The sequence below is a fragment of the Dasypus novemcinctus genome, chromosome 12 (genome assembly GCF_030445035.2).
Source record: "Dasypus novemcinctus isolate mDasNov1 chromosome 12, mDasNov1.1.hap2, whole genome shotgun sequence".
Taxonomy (NCBI): domain Eukaryota; kingdom Metazoa; phylum Chordata; class Mammalia; order Cingulata; family Dasypodidae; genus Dasypus; species Dasypus novemcinctus.
In genome coordinates, this window is record NC_080684.1 from 89,791,643 (window position 1) to 89,808,409 (window position 16,767).

The 16,767-nt window shown below is 39.1% G+C and overlaps 1 long non-coding RNA gene across 1 annotated transcript in view; it reads left to right on the forward strand.

Moving 5' to 3' along the window:
- Positions 1–16,702, forward strand: part of LOC131280647 (uncharacterized) — a 41,178-nt gene extending 24,476 nt beyond the window's left edge. The window contains exons 3-4 of the long non-coding RNA XR_011650296.1: positions 15,874–15,904; positions 16,646–16,702. This is a non-coding gene — a long non-coding RNA (uncharacterized lncRNA). The remainder of the gene's footprint in view (positions 1–15,873; positions 15,905–16,645) is intronic.
- The last annotated feature ends 65 nt before the right edge of the window (positions 16,703–16,767 follow it).

Genomic DNA, 16,767 nt, shown 5'->3' on the forward strand with positions numbered 1-16,767 from the left:
TGGTCTAAAAGTAGTTCATATAATACATGCTCCACAGGTATTGGGAAATGCTTTTGTAGCTTAAGAGGTTTTCTTTATAAGATAGTCTGTGAGGTTATGATTTTAAAATCTTTCTCTGTTACATTTTATTCAAATATGACATCTTTTACCACAAATTTTCAAATGATGTATATGAGCAGAAATAAAACATTGTCTTAATATCAGAGAAAGCAGTTAGGCTTCAGTCACTCTCCCTCTGGAAGAAACAAGTTTATCTACAAGCTTTCTTTTTGGAGGAATGGCTCACATGTAATTAGAAAATGGAGCAGCCGCTCACTAGAGTTCATGTAAGTCCTTCAGGACTACTTTCCTCCATCATTCTTTGGACTATGGGAGTAAGCCTTCCTTCTAAGATGGGTCTTGGACCCCAGTTCTTAGTTCTAGGCCCTTCCCTTGGGTCTTCAAGTTCTTTCTAATAGACTCTCCTTTCATTGACATTGAGTGTACGTGACTGATAGTAGACAGCATGAGCTTGTAACTTTAGCCAGAAGGTAAAATTAAACTATATTTAAATCTCAGCCTGTCTAGGCCCCTAAAATTACTCAGAATATACGATTGCTTTTACCACCAAATAAAAGAAAGCCAGTCTGCCTCCCTTTTTACTACTCTCCTTCCCTCTTTTTATTGTTTATTTAGCTGGGAATGCCAAAAATCAAAGTGGGCCATGACTTTCTTGTCTTGTATGCAGTCAAAATATTAAGGCATTAAGACGATGTTAAATGGAAGAGCTGTCTATGGTAAGTGTTTTTGGTTCAATTCCACGTGACAGAGTATTTTGTAGACTTTTATTCCCTGGTTAGATTAGAGATAGCTGCTGTAGCCTCTTCTAGTTCCTATTTCCTCTCTCGAGAGTACGAGACTGGCCGAAATTAGAATTGAGGTTAAACTGATGATGAAGAGCTGGCTTTCCCTCTTCATCTTTGTCAGCTAGAAACGTCTGTTTTCTGAAGCCTTCAGCAGGGCCTTTGAGAAAGGGTTAGGCAGGTTGCGGGGAGTGGAGGGTGTAGATTTGTGTCCCCTCACCTGGGGTGCTGAGGGACCCTTAGTCTCCTTAAGATGTACTCCAACTGCCCTTTTATGTCTCTAGACTCACAAATAGAGTCACATCTCATTGTGCTCCATGGGGACAAGGGCAAAGCCTGACCTGAAGGAAAGAGCTTAGACTGCCAAGTGATTGCAGGATTTTGTAATATGCATTAATCAGAAACCTAGGGAGTCTGTGTGGGAATGGATTCTAAGGGTGTGAGACCAAGGAGGAGGGAATGTATAATGAATTAGGCTGGATCCGTGGATATTGTACCAAAGGTTCTGGGCTTAAAGTTTTAGCTGCATGGCTGGAACTCTTTAAAAGTTTTTAGTTATTTGGTGGATGTAGCTGGGACTTAGTGAGCTTTCATTCTATGAGGTCCAGATACCAGAATTTCTGTAGTATAATATAGAAGAAGGAAGCCAAAGCGTTAAGGAGACAGGAATGCTGGGATGAATTTGTTAAGTAGGCCCCGCTCTCCACCTCAGAGGATATCCTTTTCTTTAAGAAATTGGGAACATTGAGAAATACACCAGTGAAAAGTGTATCCTCAGCCTTTGTCCTCTGTCAGTTGACTGCGGTAGAGGGAGATGCCACCATTGAGATGGGCGTAAAGGAGTCCCAGAGGGGCAGAGGCCAAGGGGAAGCAGAAATCACCGCTGGCGCTAGCAGGAAAACTCTGTGGGCCAGAAACCTGACTTGAGGGACCACCGTGGAAAGGCACTGCCTCTGAGCCCTCTTTCCAGATCCAGGTCAGACTCAGAGCCTCTTAATTGAAGAGGAGGCTAAGATAACCACTACCCTCCCACCTGAGCTGTAGTGACCAGAAAAGGAGCTGAATGGAGCCCATTCTGGGAGTGTTGAGAGATGGTCAGAGCTGGAACCAGCTGCTGGGATATGATGATGGGAACAGCAAGCAAAGCAGGAAAGAGCAAGTCTGTCTCCCTCCTTTTGCCTTGTCTTCTGTCTCTGGCACCCCCATTGGTAGAACCTCATGGGTCAGAGGGCAAAGGAGAAGGTATTTTTCATAGTCCTAGCCCCAGCATCACAGATTATGGGTTTGGAGTTGAGAGAGAGAAGCTCAATATCCAGCGCAGGTCCCAGCAAGAGCAGGCTTTCTATTGACATGCCACATAGTTGTTTCAAGAGCACTCTTGCTCCTCTGGTAACTTATGTGAGTTCTTCTTCCCCTCATTGGCCTGGCTCCATGAGAGTCAAATTGGAGAGGGCTGATAAGCCCCGGTTCTCAGGGCCAGGGTAGAAGAGAAGGGAGGGATGTAAAACTTCCCTTTCCCTTTTTGTTTCCAGGTGGTTTGGTTTACGGCAGCTGGTCCTGTACTGCCTGTAACTGTGTTTTGGTTCCCTTGGTACAAGCCTTATTCTCTAGGTTTCCCCCCCATTAGCAATATTTATCATAAATTGTCTCTGAGTCTCTTCTCTCATGTTTCCCAGTTTTCAGTGCATCTTATCATCTGACCTTCCTTCCTCATCAGTCTTCCACCCCCAGCCATCTGTGGGAATCATCCTCATTTGTTTTCATCTGCCTGTAGGTATCTGGGCATTCACTCCTCAGCTGTACCCTTCCCCAAGGGTATTTACAAGTGGATTACTACTATGGGAGATTTATCCTGGTTAATGTATGTCCACTTGCTCCTTTTCTGAAGGAGCAAGATTATGGGTAAGCTGAGTTTGCAGAACTTGTTGGACCAATTAATTCCCAAAGAGTGTTATCAAGTGCAGTGGAGCAGTTTGGCCTCTTTTTCAGGCCATCCACTGTGAATTGGCCTCCTTTTCACTTTGTTTATCTTTTTCAGCATGGAATGATTCAATCTTCAGGCTCTTCCCTCTAAGGGAAGGTCCTAGGGGATGAAGTCATCTTACATTTTGCCCTTACTGATCTGGTTTAGTATTGGCAGAAAATAGGGTCATGATGCCTATTTCTGAGGACCTTTGAGAATTGTATTAGTGGCTGCTGTTCTCACAAAGCTTGGGGAAGGTGGGGCTTTGGGTTCTTCTCCCCTTTTCTTTTTCCCTCATTATTTTTGGGACACATTTTATAATCCATCAGCAATCACAGCTGCAGGTCACACAATAGCCGCCACACTTCTACTTGAGCTGTAGCTACAAGGAAAGAAAATAACCAAGTACTCTGTGAGGAACAGAGCGGCTCATCCCAGAGCTTCTTAAAAATCTCAGTCTCATTGGATGGGATGTTTCCCTGCTAATCTAGAAATCTGCCTTTCCTGTCTCAGTCTTTTGGAGCTCCCTATCTTGGAAGTGCTTGTTATTTAATAGGAGAAATGGAGTAAGATCCTTACTTAATCTTGACTAAAGGAGTGGGGTCACTCTAACTCTCTTGACCACTCCTTTCATATGTGGATGAAAATAAAAGAGCCCTTGGTAGATCAGATGCCCAGAAGCCACTGCCCTGTACCTGTTACTTTTGTGGGAGGTAAATTAAAATATTCTATACTTTTTTCCTTTATGGCTTTATCATTTTATTTTATTTTTTTATTTTTTTAAATTTTATTTATTTATTTATTAATTTTTTATTGATTTTGTAAAAATATTACATTAAAAAAAATATGAGGTCCCATTCAACCCTACCACCCCCACCGCACCCCTCCCCCCCCCCCCCCCCCCAGCAACACTCACTCCCATCATCATGACACATCCATTGCATTTGGTAAGTACATCTCTGGACATCTCTGCACCTCATGGTCATTGGTCCACATCATGGCCCACACTCTCCCCCGTTCCATCCAGTGGGCCCTGGGAGGATTTACAATGTCCGGTGATTGCCCCTGAAGCACCATCCAGGGCAACTCCAAGTCCCAAAGGCACCTCCACATCTCATCTCTTCCTGCCATTCCCCATACCCATCAGCCACCATGTCCACTTTTCCCACTCCAATGCCACCTTTTCTCTGTGGACCTTGGATTGGTTGTGTCCGTTGCACCTCTATGTCAAGAGGAGGCTCAGATTCCACATGGTTACTGGATGCAATCCTCCTGCTTTCAGTTGTAGGCACTCTAGGCTCCATATGGCTTTATCATTTTAGATAATGGTTTGCTTTTATAAAATTCTCACTTAAGAGCTGCTCTATTGAAAATGCTTTTTTGCCTTTCCTCTAATAGGTCATTATTTTAATCCTTGCTTTCCAGACGGTCCCTCTCTAATACTATTACTATGTCAGAAAAACAGTAATGGGATTACAATGTAGTGTAAAGGGTGGGGTGTAGACTTTGGAGGCAGACTCACCCAGTTTCAAATCCCATCTTTGCTACTGACTAGTTTTGTGGCTTGATTTCTCTAAGCATCAGTTTTCTAGTTTGCAAAATGTGGGGTAATAAGACCTTACAGAATGTCAGTAAGATTAGTTTAATACCTTAGTTTCAAAGTACCTCAAGATTTGATAATACCCACTTCTCTTATTAATACTAAATGAGCTCTTGGGGAAGTTAGTCCTTCACACTGGAAGGTGTGTTATTTGGACTCCCACCTGGAGCGATTAGTAACCACTGAACTACCAGCTCATAAGAACTTCTGCTTTAACATCTCTGGGCCATCATTTTGCTAGTAACCTTTGTTGTACCCAATGAACCATTTCTTCTTCCTTCTGCTGCAGCCTGAGCAATTGGGGAGAGTCATGCCACCCCAGCTGGTAGGATGGTATCTTTTTGGACAGGACCAGGGCAGCATCTGGTCCTCCCCAGGCACCTAAACAATGGCTTGGACCTATCCTTCCACTAGGAGATTCCATTTAGATCAACTGCCTTTTTCTAATTGAAAGTCTGTACTTGGTTATTCAGATGAATAGTTTTGGATGTAACTGCTGGTCAAGACAACCCTTGTTCCTGGATAAAAAGGAGTAACATAGTAATTGAACAAATTCTGTAAAGATTGTTTGTCCCTGGCAACTATTGCAGGTTCTAGACTTCTAATGCAAATAAACTTAGGCTAGGTCTCTTCTATATTCTTGGTTCCCTCTTTCCTTAAGCCAGATGGTAAAAGGTGGAGACATCCAGCTTGGGGATTAAGGAGAGTTTCTCTATAACAATTTAACATGTGTTTATAGTTTACAGAGCAGGAGTTGGAATCACAAAACTAGGATTTGAATTCTGGCTTGTTACCTACTGGGATAACCTCACACTTTCAGAGCTTCAGTTTTTCATCTGTTAAATACGGCTAATACCTGACTTGCAGATGGGTGATGGGATTAGAGGAAATAATATATTAGCACTAACAGAGTTACATGAGTTTCCAGGAAGATGGTGGATTAGACACGGGACTCATTCTCTCCCAGAAAAATAACTAGAAGACAGGCAGAAATGGCTTGGAAAAATGTGTTCTAGGGTTTAGGACACCAGGGGATGCCTGGATACCATCCAGAAGTGAGAAGAACACAGGAAAAGAATCTCCATGGAAAGACTGTGAGTAGAAGCTGCAGCTGCAGCACCCATTGTCCTTCCCCACCCCCTGAACAGACAATTTTGAATTCTCTGGTCTCTGGCCGGCAGCTGCAGACCAAGCGGGCCCCACCTCCCCAGGAAACAGAGAGAGAGGGATATAGCCAAGGCTGACTCAGCTTTTGACCAGTAAATTTGGGCTGCTGTGTCCCACGCCCTTGCAGGCTGGGCGGGATCGTGCTATTGTTTACCCTGGGATCCAGCACAGCAGGACCAAAGAGAGCTGACCCTCTCAGTCAGCCTTCTACTGACTGGGACTGGTGTTGAGGATGCAGAGGAGAGAGAAGTTATTTCCTACCTGGGAAAAGGTGAGGGGGCTGCCAGCAAAGGTTGGAGAACAGCCTCTGAGAAATTTTGAATTTCGAGGCTCTGAATAGCCTCCAGGGAGGATCCTCTGGCACACTGATCCAGCCCAAGTTACAGCAAACACAATCTATCGGGCTTTGACTGAGGGCTGCCAAAGAGTGCCATCTACTGGCAGGCCAAGAAGTTCAGGAGAGGGAATTAAAAGTAGTAAGAGAGGCTTTTTCCAGCCTTTAGAGCTTCTATCCCCAAGACCCTTGCAAGCAGGTCTGCAAGACATTACTGGGTTCATGGACCAGATTTGAGCAGCTAACAGGGACAATCCTAAAGACCTAGAAAAAGCTGAACTAAGAATCAAAGAACAGAAGTAACACACAGCTTCCCCCCACTAAATCCCTATGAAAGAAATAGAAATTGAGCATCAGGGTAAACTCCCCATCATAATCAGATGCTTAGACATCAGCAAAAAAATTATAAGCCGTATTAAGAAAATGGAAGATATGGCGCAGAGGAATATATCAAAGCCCCAGATACACACAGGATTTGAGATAACTAATCAACAAGGTTTATTCAAACCTCCAAAATCAAATTAATAAGTTGAAAGACAATATGGCTAGAGAGATAAAGGACCTTAAGAAGACACTGGGTGAGAACAAAGAAGAATTTGAAAACCTGAATAGAAAAATAACAGAGCTTATGGAAATGTAAGAGACAATAGGTGAGATTATATTAGAGAAGTACAACAGCAGACTTGAAGTGACAGAAGAAAGAATAAATGATGCAGAAGACAGAACAGATGAAATTGAAGAAAGAGATGAAGAGAGAGAGAAAAGAATGGAATAAATTGAGCAGGGGCTCAGGGAATTGAATGATGATGTGAAACACAGTAATATATGTGTCATGGGAGTTCCAGAAGGAGGAGAGAAGGGAAAAGAGGCAGAAAGAGTATTTGAGGAAATGTTAGCTGAAAATTTCCCAATTTTCATGAAAGAAATGAACTTACATGTCCAAGAATCACTGGGTACCCTGCTCAGAATAGACCTACTCCAAGACACATACTACTCAGAATGTCAAATATCAAAGATAAAGAGGAAATTCTGAGAACAGCAAGGGAGAAGCAAACCATCACCTACAGAGATGCCTAGTAAGACTTAGTGCAGATTTCTCAGCAGAAACCATGGAGGCAAGAAGACAGTGTATGATATAATTAGGTTATTGAAAGATAAAAATTGCCAGCCAAGGATTCTTTATCTAGAAAAATTGTCCTTCAAATATGAAGGTGAGTTTAAAATAGTCACAAATAAACAGAAGCTAAGAGAGTTTATAAAAAAGAATCTACCTTTGTGAGAAGTATTAAGGGGAGCCTGTATTAGTCAGCCAAAGGGTGCTGATGCGAAATACCAGAAATCTGCTGGCTTTTATAAAGGGTATTTATTTGGAGTAGGAGTTTACAAATACCAGGCCATAAAGCATAAGTTACTTCTCTCACCAAAGTCTCTTTCTACGTGTTGGAACAAGATGGCTACTGACATCTGCGAGGGTTCAGGCTTCCTGGGTTCCTTTCTTCCCAAGTCTTACTTCTCTCTGGGCTCAGGGTTCTTCTCATCCTGGGGTTTGCTTCTCTTTCCTCTGTGTGCTTGCTTTCTGGGGCTCCAGCTTAAGACTTCAGCATTAAACTCCAACATCAAATCTCCAGCATCAAAAAACCCTCCAACCTTGACCTTTGCCATGTCTTTTATCTATGAGTCCCTACCCACCAAGAGGTGGGGACTCAACACCCTACTGGCACAAAATGTTTACTTAATTACTTAATATCTAATCAAGTAAACCTCTGAATCCAGTATAATCTAATATGCCCAGAGGAAAAGACCAGTTTACAAACATAATCCAATATTTCTTTTTGGAATTCATTAATAATCTCAAACTGCTACAGAGCCTTATAGCCCAAAAGATAAAGACAGGAGAGAAAGGCTTGGAGAAAGTGTAGAAGGCAACACTAGCAGAAAAGATAAACTGAAAGAATAAAAAGACACAAAAATAAGACATGACATATGAAAGCCAAAGAATAATGAAAGTATATAATACATTTACAGTAATATCATTGAATGTGAATGTATTAAACTCCTCAATAAAAAGATATAGGCTTAAAAAAACATGAACCAGCCATATGCTGCCTACAAGAGACTCAGCTTAGATCCAGGGATACAAACTGGCTGAAAGTAAAAGGTTGGAAAAAGTTATTCTGCACAAATGGTGACTAAAAAAGAGCTAGATACTAATTTCAGACAAAACAGACTTTAAAAAGTTAGAGATACAGAAGGCCATTATATATTGATAAAAGGGACAATCCACCAGGAAGACATAACAGTCATAAATATCTATGCACCTAACTAGGGTGCCCCAAAATACATGAGACAAACTCTGGCAAAACTGAAAGGAGAAATGGACATCTCCACAATAATAGTTGGAGACTTCAACACACTACTCACATCATTCGAATAAATGGAAGATCAACAAGGAAAGAGAGAAATTGAACAATATGATAAATGAACTAGACCTAACAGATATGTACAGAACACTGTATCCCAAATCAGTGGATTATACATTCTTCTCAAGTGCTCATGGATCTTTTTCCAGAATAGACTACATACTGGGTCACAAAGCAGGTCTTAATAAATACAAAAAGATTGAAATTATACAAAGCACCTTTTCACATCTTAATGGAAAGAAACTGGAAATCAATAATAGATGGCAAAGGGGAAAATTCACAAACATGTGGAGGCCAAAAAACACACTCCTAAACAATCAGTGGGTTAAAGAAGAAATTGTAAGAGAAATTAGTAAATAATATTGAGAGGAACGAAAATAACACAACTGTAGCAGATTGGTATTTTTTATGAATTCTGAAGAAGATATTTGATTTTGTTTGTAAACTGGTCTGTTCCTCTTGGCATAATACCCTTTGATTATACTAGATTCACTTGAGATGCCTCTGATTAAATTGTTATGATTAGGACTTTGGTTCGACTATATAATTAGGGCGACTCAGTGTGAGTCCCTGCCCCTTTGTGGGCTCTGTAAGTGGACACTCAATCCAGGAGGCACACAAAAGTAGATACACAGAGAAGAAATACACAGAGGAGGAGAGCTCCATAGACATGGAGCAGCCCTGGGAAGAGAGTTGAGCCATTCTTCTGATAGTTTGTAGCTGAAGAAAACAGAGCAGTTGATCCCTATGCCAGCCTACAGCTGAGACTGGAAGAAGCTGGGTCCATGGAACCTTAAGAGGAAAGAGAAAGGTTGAACCCTGCAGATATCACCTGTCATCTTGCTTCAATACATGGCAACAGTGAGGGACTAACCTTGAATTGAACCCTTTATGGCCTTGTAAAGGTATGAAGACCCTTTATAAAATCCAACGGATTTCTGGTACTTTGCATCAACACCCCTTTGGCTGACTAATACAACAATTTACCAAAATTTATGGGATACAGGAAAGGCAGTGTTGAAAGGGAAATTTATAAGCCTAAATGCCTATATTAATCTATTTATTGATCTACAAGAAATACAAGAACTGAACAAACCAGTATCAAGTAAACAGATTGAAACAGTCATCAAAAATCTCCCAAAGAAGAAAAGTCCAGGACCAGATGACTTCACAGGTGAATTCTACAAAACATTTTGAGAAGAATTAATACCACCAGTCTTGTTTAAACTCTTCCAGAAAATTAAAGAGGAGGGAAAATTACCCAGCACATTTTATGAAGCCAACATCATCCTAATACCAAAGCCAGATAAAAACACTATAAGAATATAGATGGAAAAATTCTCAAAAAAATACTTGCAAATCAAATCAAACAGCATATCAAAAGAATTATACACTATGATCAAATGGGGTTTATTCCTGGTATGCAAGAGTTGTTCAACATAAGAAAATCAACTAATATAATATACCACATTAACAAATTGAAGGAAAGAAAAAAATACATTATCATCTCAATCAATGCAGAAAAGGCATTTGACAAAATCCAGCATCCTTTCCTGATAAAAACACTTCAAAAGATAGGAATGAAGGGAATTTCCTCAACATGATAAAGGGCATCTATGAAAACCCACAGCCAATATTGTACTCAATGGGGAAAGGTAGAAAGCTTTCCCTCTAAGATCAGGAACAAGAAAAGGTTGCCTACTGTCACTACTGTTATTCAATATTGTGCTATAAGTTCTAGCTAGAGCAATTAGACAAGAAAAATAAATAAAAGGCATCTGAAGAGGAAGCAAAAAACTTTTACGATTATAGATGGTATGATCCTATAATACATTTAGAAAATCCTGAAATGTCTATGAGAAGCCTTCTTGAACTAATTAAATGAGTTCAGCAAAGTGGCAGGATACAAGATCAGCACGCAAAAATCAATAATGTTTCTGTACACTACTATTAAACTATCCGAGGAGGAAATCAGTGAAAAATTCCCATTTTCAATAGCAAAAAAAAGAGACTCAAATACCTAGCAATCAAATTAACCAAAGATGTACAGGAACTAAATTCAGAAAACTATAGAACACTGCTGAAAGAAATCAAAGAAGACCTAAACAAATGGAAAGACATTTCTTGTTCAGGGATGGAAGACTAAATATCATGAAGATGTTAATCCTACCCAAACTGATTTATAGATTCAATGCAATACCTATCAAAATGCCAACAGCCTACTTTACAGAAATAGAAAAGGCAATTACCAAATTTATTTGGAAGGGAAAGGGCAACCCAAATAGCCAAAAGCATCTTAAAAAAAAGAGCAATGTGGGAGGACTTTCTCTGCCTGACCTTTGTATCCTCTTACAAAGCTACAGTGTCAAAACAGCAGGCTATTGGCATACAGGTAGTCACATTTATCAATGGACTAGAATTGAGAGTACAGAAATAGACCATCACCTCTATGGCAAACTGGTTTTTGACAAACCTACCAAGTCCATGTTACCAGGACAAAACAGACTCTAACAAATGGTGCTAGTTAAACTGGATATCCATAACCAAAAGGATGAAAGAGGACCCCTATCTCACTCCCTATACAAGAAGCAACTCCACATGGATCAAAGACCTAAATATAAAAGCCAGGACCATAAAAATACTAGGAGAAAATGTGGGGAAACATCTTCAAGATCTTGTGGTATGTGGTAGTTTTTTGGATCTTACACCCAAAGGCACATGCAACAAAAGAAAAAAAAAAGATAAATGAGACCTCCTCAAAATTAAACACTTTTGCACCTCAGAGGACTTTGTCAAAAGGGTGAAAAGGCAGCCTACTCAATGGAAGAAAATATTTGGAAATCACATATCCAATAAGGGTTTAATATCCATGATACATAAAGAGATGCTGCAACTCAACAATAAAAAGACAAATGACCTGATTTAAAAATGGGCAAAAGACTTGAATAGAATTTGTCCAAAGAAGAAATACAAATGGAAAAAAAAAAAAAACCCACATAAAAAAATGTTCAACATCACTAATTATTAGGGAAATGCAAATCAAAGTTACAATGAGATATCATTTCACATCTAGTAGAATGGTCACTCTTAAAAAGACAGAAAACTACAAGTATTAGGGTGTGGAGAGATAGGAATGCTTAGTCACTGTTGGGAATGTAGAATGGTACTGCCACAGTGGAGGAGTGTTTGGCTGTTGCTAAAGAAGTTGACTGTAGATTTCCCATGTGACCTGGCAGTATCACTACTAGGTATATATCCAGAAGAACTGAGAACAGTGACACTTATCAGACATCTGCACACCAATGTTCATAGCAGCGTTATTCACAATTACTAAAAGATGGAAACAACTCCAACAACTGATGTCCAACAACTGATGAATGGGATGAATGGATAAACAAACTGTGGTGTATATACATGATGGAATATTAGGCAGATGTAAGAAGAAATGAAGTTGTGAAGCATATGACAACATGGATGAACCTGGAGGACATTATGTTGAGTGAAGCAAGCCAGACACAAAAGGACAAACACTGTATGATTGCACTATTATTAATTAAATATATTGTTTAAATACTGGGAGTTAATAACTTGAATATAGGTTACCAGAAAATAAAATGGTGTTAAAGAATGGAAAACTGAGGGTTAATCTGTGAAAAGGTTGTTTGCTATTCTTTGGAAATGAATAGAAAAGGTGAAAGCACATTATAGTGTTTTTAACTAGAAGAGCTATTATATGGGTATGACAGTAGTTGAAAGGGAAAGTCTAAGATCATGTATATATCTAGGAAGGTAAGGTAAAAAAAATGTAACATGGGACTGTATAGCATAGTAAAACCTCACGTGAAATATGAATATGGGTAATATTGTGTATATAAGACTTTTTTTTTGAAACTGAACAAATGTATGTAAATGTTATAAGATGTAAATATCAGGCAAAACGAAACAAAATATTATGCTAAATGAAAACAGATCCAAAGTACTATATACTGTATGATTTCATTTTTATAAAATGTAAATATAAATCAATTTATAAAGATGAACTTAGATTAGTGGTTATGTAGGACTGGGGAAAGATAGAGGAATTGAGAGGTAACTGCTAAGGTATGTGGAGTATTTCTTTTTGGAGTAATGAAATTATTCTAAAACTTTTTGTGGTGATGAATGCATAACACTCTGATTATACTAAAAGCGATTGTACACTTTGGATGTATTGTATAATATGTGAATATATCTCAATAAAACAGCTTTTAAAAAATTACACAAACAGGTTGTGAGACTGGGGGGAGACTCAAAGCCTTTGCAAGAGTGGTATGATGGGAACTCCCACTTTGGGAGAAACCACCATGTTGGTTTGTTACGACTGAAAGTGTTTTTTAATGGTCACTTCCTGTTTGCAGGCAGTTTGATGAATTAGAATGTGCAGCATGATCTTTGGTGTTAGATCAGTAGGGTCTAAACCATTAGACCTATTTACTCAGGTCTAAACTCTTGGGGTTGTTTGAGAAATAGTGTTGATATTTGTCTTAGTTTGCTAAATGGATGCTGATGCAAAGTTACAAAGGTTTTTATAATAGACATTTTATTAGGGGAAAATATTACCATTCCAAGGCTGTGAAATGTCCAAATCAGGAAAGCATCAGTGGTGCTTTCTCACCAAAGTCAGCTCCTGGTGGTCCTGGTGTCCTGCCACGTGGCAATCAGGCCTATGGCAGGGTTCAGCTCATCAGATGGGAACTGCTCTGTGGGCCCAGCCCATCAGGAGCCTCTTTCCATGCCTCTGCATTCTGCTGATTCCAGACTCCAGGACCTCTCTCAGCCTCTTGGGGCTTCTCTATTTTCCTGCAGTCCTTTCTTTCACATGACAGGATCAAAATGGTGGCTTCCTGTGTCTGAGTGTCCTGTGTCTCTATCTCTCTGTGTCTATTTATATAAAACCCAGCAAGAAGGCAGAGACCCAACCCGTGTCACGCTGCATGCATTCAAAATCCCTAAAGCAATCAAGTGATCTAATAGAATCAAAGGGCCTCACACCCACAGGAATGGATTATTAGTTCAAAAACATAATCTCATTTTTGGGATTCATCAAATTCAAACTGTCACAATGTTTGTGAGCTACCCCATACAAACCTGACACAGAGCAGGGACTCACATATAATGCCATTTTACCTATGTAGTCTTTTGAGTCTCCAGTACTAGAATTGTAGAGTAATTGCTTGTTGAAGGAATGTATAAAGCAGAAATCTCATTACCTGGGAAAACACACACACACACATACACAAAGGCATGCTTTATAACTTATTTGAAGGTTTAAAGAAATGGACACCTTATATGTCTTTATAAATGGTATTTTCAAAGATTGTTCTTATATTTGAAGTTTAATTTATTTTCTAATACAACTGACAGGTACAATATCATTTCCTGCCAGTTAGATGTGTAAGGCTGTTGATAAATTTTATAATCAGAAACACAGATTGTGTTTTAGGGTACTGAATAATTAATGAGTTAGATTGACAAATAATTTATTTGCTTACATTTGGGAAGTTAAAATATATTTTAAAATCTTGAATATATCCTTTATCAGAATTAGACAAAAGGGGAAAGAACTAAAAGAAACAGGTATGTAATTGGATATGGAAAGAATAGCTTTGGCAGAAAATATGAAATAATGTATATGTCGAAATTTACTAGTAATATAAAACTTCAAAAGCAATTTAATGGTAACTTCAGTAATTCAGGATGAAAGTTAGCAGCTGTAATAATCTTGGAAAGGTTTATCATTGTCATTTTCCCATGATCCATACTAAAGTCTTAAAAAATCAATTTTAATTAAAAATAATAAACATTTTGTTAGACCACATCAATAAGCGCAACACCATTTCTAATACAGTATGACTTTGACAGCCTTAAATTAAAAAACAACCCAACTTTATTATATACCATGAAAGTAAATGACGGTGATAACGATCCAGTGATTTCAGGTAATGTGCTCAGTTTGGATAAATTAGATCTCAAGGTGAATTTTTGCACTCTATTAAGAGTATTAGCTGTCTGCATGGCCATTGTTTGCCAGATAATCAACAATATCTCCACTTTCTTTATGTAGTTTGACCTTAGTGACTGTTGTGAAGCAGAATCTCATGTGCATATACAGTTAAAGCTTGAAATATTTACACCTGTTAAATAGGTAAAATCAGTTGGAAAATCCCTAGAATTAAATCCAATGAAGATGTTTTGTTGTTTTCAGTCTACTTTCTTCTTGACTAAAGCCCCTTAGAATTTACATGTCCAGTTCAATCAGATTCATTTCAATCTTACCGAGGTTTTTTCCCTCACTTTCCTTTCAGAAAAGTAACTTTGGTATGGCAGAATTCCTTTGCTTACTTAGGGTAGTGCTTCAGGGAAAGCTTTCCAATCCTCTTTTAAATATGCCTAGGAACATCTAGTAGAATATGTCTTCCTCTTTTTTTTTTTAATTTTTATTTTTTTATTTCTCTCCCCTTCTCCCCCCAACCCCAGTTGTCTGTTCTCTGTGTCTATTTGCTGCATGTTCTTCTTTGTCTGCTTCTATTGTTGTCAGCGGCACGGGAATCTGTGTTTCTTTTTGTTGCGTCATCTTGCTGTGTCAGCTCTCTTTGTATGTGGTGCCATTCTTGGGTAGGCTGCACTTTCTTTCGCACTGGGTGGCTCTCCTTACGGGGCACACTCCTTGTGCCTGGGGCTCCCCCATGCAGGGGACACCCATGCCTGGCAGGACACTCCTTGCGTGCATCAGCACTGTGCATGGGCCAGCTGCACATGGGTCAAGGAGGCCTGGGGTTTGAACCGTGGACCTCCCATGTGGTAGGCGGATGCCCTAACCACTGGGCCAAGTCTGCTTCCCTGTCTTCCTCTTTTGCAAGGAAAGTGGCTGTACATTTTAAAGTAGTGATTCCCTAGTAAGCTTCCTTTTAAGCATCATCTCCCTCTCTTTGTGGTAGATAACATGTAAATTGGCAGATTTTAGATACAAAGAAGTCAAATTTGCATTTTTCCATTTCTTCACTAAGGAAATATGTCAAGATCTATAGTTGTACTACTGAACAGGAGTAAGACACACAAAATTCTAATGCATTAAGACCAGAAAGGATCTCAGGGGTCATCTGGTCAACCTCCTTATTTTATACATGAAACTCAAGCAGGCAGCTTGCTCATATCCTGTCCATTACATGGGGAGCAGGGAGCAGCCAAGATGAGAAACCAAGCTTCTTGACTCTTAAATTTATGCACTCTTTCTAATCCCTGTGGCCTTTTCATTTTGTTTGTCGGTTGAGTTTTTTGGCATTTGCTGGATTTGCACTTTTTGGTAAGTAGATAATTACTGCTTTTGTAGTCTGTGAATGACTGAGGTATAGACAGAATACTGTGTTACAGAAATACTCTATGGAAACACTTGAAATAAACAAAATGGACTTTAACTAAGCAGTTCCCCTTTTCCCATAATAAGAATTGTAGTCTCTGACTATGTAACCAGAGGGCTCATGGCAAATGTTTTTGACCTTTTAGAACAGAAGAATCAATAACAGAAGATGACAAGAGGAGGTACGTTTGGTATTGCAACTGGGTTTAATTTGAACAATTTTGCCCTACCTCATGGATTTAACATACTGTAGCATGTTACCAAGAATAGACTTTCCACCAGGGAATCCTTTGTCACAGAGAATACAAGTGGGAAGCATATCCGAAAAAGTACTTTCCCAGGAATTATAATCTTTGCTGCTTTCAAGCAAGCTTGATTTTTGTCTTCTGCACATGACCTCTGCTAGTTTTCATCCTTCGGTCTTTGGAGTCCTGTTCTCTTCATTCACGCAGCCTTTTCTGTCCTTCCACCTCCCCTTCTGATTAACCGCCTTCTCCTCTCTTTACTCCTTGGTTCTTTGTCCCCTCATTTTATACTTTTATCTATCTAAAGGTAAAATAACATCCAATATCATATTGACCATCTGAATTACTGATAAACATTGATGATTCAATCTGTTACTACTGATATTTATTGTTATACTAAATTATAACATCCCAACTTTTCTTTTTCCTCACTGCAAGTAAAATATCCAAAATTTCTACTCACTAAATACAGCTTTCTTTTTTCATAGCTTCTTTTTAACATAGAAAAAATCATCTTTTCAAAGGCAATAATATCCTGAGTTCTACTTTTGAAAAAACATGAATCATTTTAATAATTCTACAGTTGCATGAAGTGGTCCATGCTGCTATTGCTTTGTGTGAATTTATAGAGCTGTTGAAATTGGACTGATTTTTCTGTATCTGCTTGTTTTCATTAAGAAACTATGGAGGGGTATATGTTGGCCTACCATCAGAAGCTGTCACTATGGTATCCAGTCAAACAAAGACTGTACGAAAAAGTAAGTGAAATCATGTGGTATTTAATCTCTCTAAATATTTAT